Below are 5269 nucleotides of genomic sequence, written 5' to 3' on the forward strand. Positions count from 1 at the left end.
CAGAAAGAACTTTGCATCTAAATACACTTCATGTGTCAAGCATCCCACCAATACCAGCCACTCTGACCAGGGGCTCTCCACAAGGGTGCCACTGAGCCACAGCGAGGGCCATTTGGTATGGCAGCCACTGCCGGGGGTTCCAATGCTCCGAGAAGGCAAGCAAACACAACTTGCCATACATGGAGAGTCAGGAATCAGGAGTGCGATCCCTGTGTTTTCAGGGGGCTCAGCCATATGGGTACGTAATAGCCTCAACTCTCTGGTGACTTAGGAGGGTGGAAGGGGGCTAGAGGGTGGAAGGAGGCTAGAGGGTGGATGGGGGAGGAATCCACACCACAGATGCCAGGGAGGGAGTTGTTCCCCAAGTGGCTCACACTAAAAAACAGGAAATTTTGAAGTGGAGGTCAAACCTCAAGTGGGGACCTAAACACCAAAAAGATGAATGAACAGGAAGAAGGAACAAAATTGTAAACAATACAAGAAAGCAGGTGCATAGCCATGTCAATTTGAATCGGAACACTGAGAAAGGGTAAGGTGGGGGCAACAGGGAATAAACAAGGATAGAGAGGGAGAGCAGGGTGACAAATGCAGCCAGTAAAGAAGAACTGGCTGTATTGCCCCATGTGCACCACGTGTGAAGTCAATAAACAACTGTGAGACCCCAGTGAGGGATCTGACTTTACTGCATCAGAATGTACCATCAAGTTGCCCATCATAAAACTGCCATCATTCAAACGTTATGTAAAGCAGTTCAGGCATTTTTGTACATTTATGAGTCTTCTGGTTAATAATGAGGAATTATAGGACACTACTAAATAACCATTTGCTTAGTTCAGTAATATGTGCTGCTCACAATATGATCACCCATCTTCCGGTGACTAGCACTAATTTTAATGCAGCTGTTGATACGGTATGCAATACATAGAATAATCCCAGATTGATTCTGTCAGCACATCTGAAAAACCTATTGGTGCTCCCTTTAGTGACTGGAAAGGTGCAAGTAAACTTCATGGACTACTTCAAGCAATGTTCATGAGCTGATGGCATTACAACTAATTGTATCCTTGCAAGACATAATTATATCTCATTTATCTGTAGAAAATGTTGACCAGTCTGTAAGAACAGAATTTAAATCCCACCGGAGTTTCAAAAGCTTTCCGAAATTAGGAAAGAGATAGGCTTTTCTCTACAGTAAAAGAAAATCTGAAATCGTGAAGGCTACAGACCAATATGGCACTGCACATATGTAAATAAACAGCAGACCGCCTGCAACGCCAAGCACATGGGGCATTTGAGATGAATCTAGTCCCTGCTAGTGCTGCATTTTTCATGTGCCACTTGCTTCATACTTTGCAGAAGTGCAGAAAATTCAGGCAAGGTGTGTGTAGTGAACAAAAAACCTAATGTGATGCACAACAAATTGTTTCCCCAATTGCTTTAAGGGTGTTCGTAGCACTTCTAGTTGAACATCTGTATGCTGTCATGCTTGTCAAAAATGACACCACACAGAAATAAAACACACAAAATGGAACAAGGTAGGATTGTCCTAGTGACATAAAACGCAAACACAATGGTGTTTATCCATCAAGTACATTGTGTTATTGCTCACTTAAGTCATCCCTGGCATAGAAGTGCTGCTTATAACAATGACAATATGGTTATAAGATAGCAGTGGCACATGAAAAACATATGCTCTCTCAGCTTCTGACTTGCAGACACAATTTATATCTGAAGCATGCGCATAGTGCCTTTGACTTCACAAATGGCTAAGTAGAGCACCCATTCAAGGAACAGATGGAAACATACCAGAAACAAAACAGCGCATCTCTGTTCAAGTCGACGTCTTCATTATACCTTCTGTCTGTTTAATGTTCCTGAAGATAACTGAGATCTCATCTCGATCCCAATGTGTCGAATTTGATGAGTATAAAAATTGTTGATCCAGAATTTTGGTCACCTTGCAAGATCGACATATTGCTGGGACCAGAACTTTCTTTGTACATTCAGAAGGCAAGGACTATCTCCATAGGAACTGATCATCCTGTGTTTCAAGAAAGAACTGTGTTGGGTTATGTATGTCAAAGCAGTATCAAATGGTAGAGCACAGAATTTTGTCAAGGTAGCCATTTGTGTTGTGCTCTGTGAAAACTTACACTGACTTTCTTGAAGAAACTGTGAATGACAGAAGGATCAAATCATGTCTGAACCACAGTATCTCTAATCTCAGTGGCACAGCATTCTACTGGTATCACTAACTACTTAGGTTGACGATATTGATTCGATCGGGTGGCGCAAGCTAAGATCTTTGATTGATGCACACGCGTAATTGTGCATGTGTGTCCTGAGATGCCGCTGAAGTTCGAATCGGTGAGGGCAAACTGAGCTGAATCACATGAGGACCAATAGTGGCAACCTGCGTGAAGACATACGGACATTGTGTGCAAACTGATTGTTTGTCTCATGAAAGGAACCTACTCTAACACAATCTGTGTTGGAGGAAAATCAATCTCGGTACATGTGTTTGCTTGAGCTAATGTATCAGCACTTGCTGAAATCTTTGCCTCTGAATAATACAAATTTTAAGGAGTGTTAATTTGTATCGCTAGTCAGTTGTGCCAGTCATTCATATTTTCTACTTCCTGGCCCTTATTGTGTGAAGCTTTATTTGTGTAGATTACTGTTTCCATTGATATGTGTCAGCAGAAAATGATGTGTTCTACTTCCCTGGGCCTAGAGCAGAGGTATGTTTGCATTTTGCCATGGTGGCGCTTCCATCGTCATGTGGCGCACAGATTGACTGGCTGTCTGCTGCCCCCACTAGTCGCACTGTGGTGGCTCTAGGGAAGTGAAGTTGCTCATTTGACACATGCTGTGGTAGAGCGTGACTTCTGGGCAGGAACCATTAGTCTGCTCTTTTTGGTGAATTTATTGAGTAATTAAGTTTATTACATAAAATAACAAGGGAGAAAATATGCGAGTCCACATTCCATTTCTTTTCCTTAAAGCTGCTCCAAACCTAGTTGTGAGGTATCAATGTCTTTATTACAGAAGAAGAGCAGCGATGTAACTCACACTTCCTGGAACACACAACTGAAGATTCAAAAGATAGATTCATTGTTCGTCTCCCATTTCAGGAAGAGCTGAGTTTGTTATGCCATTCTTTCCACAATGAATCAAAATGATTCTCTTAAACTGAACAGACACTAGCAAGATAATCAAAGATTGTGGAAAGCTACACAGAGTTTATGAGGAAGTATGAAGAATGAGATTTTCACTCTGCAGCGGAGTCTGCACTGATATGAAACTTCCTGGCAGATTAAAACTGTGTGCCCGACCGAGACTCGAACTCGGGACCTTTGCCTTTTGCGGGCAAGTGCTCTACCAACTGAGCTACCGAAGCACGACTCACGCCCGGTACTCACAGCTTTACTTCTGCCAGTACCTCGTCTCCTACCTTCCAAACTTTACAGAAGCTCTTCTGCGAACCTTGCAGAACTAGCACTCCTGAAAGAAAGGATACTGCGGGGACATGGCTTAGCCACAGCCTGGGGGATGTTACCAGAATGAGATTTTCACTCTGCAGCAGAGTGAAAATCTCATTCTGGAAACATCCCCCAGGCTGTGGCTAAGCCATGTGTCTGCAGTATCCTTTCTTTCAGGAGTGCTAGTTCTGCAAGGTTCGCAGAAGAGCTTCTGTAAAGTTTGGAAGGTAGGAGACGAGGTACTGGCAGAAGTAAAGCTGTGAGTACCGGGCGCGAGTCGTGCTTCGGTAGCTCAGTTGGTAGAGCACTTGCCTGCGAAAGGCAAAGGTCCCGAGTTCGGGTCTCGGTCGAGCACACAGTTTTAATCTGCCAGGAAGTTTCAGGAAGTATGAATATTTAAGACATATGGTAATAGTAGTCATGACAGATAACACGCCACATCAGCTATCTTTAAAAAACAAGCTCAACTACTAAAGCAAGACTAATGTTTGATTGACTTGCCAAATGGAATACTAATTTGTCACTAAACAGTCTCCCAATGGTAGGACCAAACATGAAATATAATTTGTACTCTTTAAGATTATACTTCCACATGCAATGCATTGCCTTCACAGTGGACATGGAAATTATGTATCGACAAGCTCTGGTAGCAATTAAAGATCACACTTTCCAATGAATATTGTGAGGGAGTGATAGATCTGCTTCATTTCAGGAATACACAATGACTTGTGAACCCTTCGTTGCAGCACAGTGTCTGTTACGGTTAGCTCGCAAAGAGAGTGAGCAGAGTGAAGCAGCAAACATTCTCAATAATCATTTCTACATGGACCACTGTATCTAAGGTTGTGATACAGTAAGGGCTGAAATTGAGCTCCAACAATATCTCCTGAAGATACTGATCAGAAGCGGATGTTCACCAAGGAAATGATACAGCAACAGTGCCAAACTATTCAAAAATACCCAATGAGTGGTGCAAGAAACGCAACTACTTTTTCTGCTTGATAATGATGAGGATATTAGAACTCCAGGTTTATTCTAGCAACCAGCTGATGATCATTTTAAAATTGTAAACAATGTCAAACCAGCACCTAATATCTACAGCTTCACAAAACACACACTACTGTGTGACACATCAAACATTTTTGGTCCTTTTGGATGAATTAGTTCCACTGTGATCACATTTAAGATATTTTTGCAATGTCTACGGCAGCATAAGTTAATGTGGAATGAGCCCTTGCCCTCAGAGTTTCACTCCTTGTGGCAGACACTGTACAGTCAAATTCTTATGACAGACAGCACGCACGTTGATTGTATAGTCATTGCACGACGGACACCTATCAGCATACAGAAGTCAGTACAAGATTTGGATGACTATCGAAAGATTTTCATTTGATTCTATTTCATGTGTCAGAGACCTATCTGAATATTACTGGAAGCAAATCCCAAAAAGCAAAAGTAGATACACAATTACTTTTACTTCACTCAGCACAATCTGTGGTACATGAGATACCAAACATGAAGTTAGTTTTATTAAATTACTAAGCTACATATGTTAAAGTCTTGACACCCAGAGACAAGAAGACCTCTCTATGAAGTGCACAAGTTATCTATTTAACAGCCACAAAAATATTCTATGAAGATTTTTTTAACTTTGTCTGGCTATGATAACAGCAAGAAGAGTTACTCTACTATCATTTTAGAAAGGTACTTGATGTGTAATTGCAACATCTAAATATTTTAGACAACTGTAGATATCATACCTACTGTGGTGTAACCTATCACTTGGT

At 41.7% G+C, this 5269-nt stretch overlaps 1 non-coding gene across 1 annotated transcript; it reads right to left on the reverse strand.

The window, feature by feature from the left end:
* Positions 1-3326: 3326 nt before the first annotated feature.
* Trnal-caa lies at positions 3327-3401 on the reverse strand. The gene has a single exon. It is a non-coding gene; the product is annotated as a tRNA-Leu (tRNA).
* Positions 3402-5269: the final 1868 nt, after the last annotated feature.

Source organism: Schistocerca americana, chromosome 6 (assembly GCF_021461395.2).
Source record: "Schistocerca americana isolate TAMUIC-IGC-003095 chromosome 6, iqSchAmer2.1, whole genome shotgun sequence".
Taxonomy (NCBI): Eukaryota; Metazoa; Arthropoda; class Insecta; order Orthoptera; family Acrididae; genus Schistocerca; species Schistocerca americana.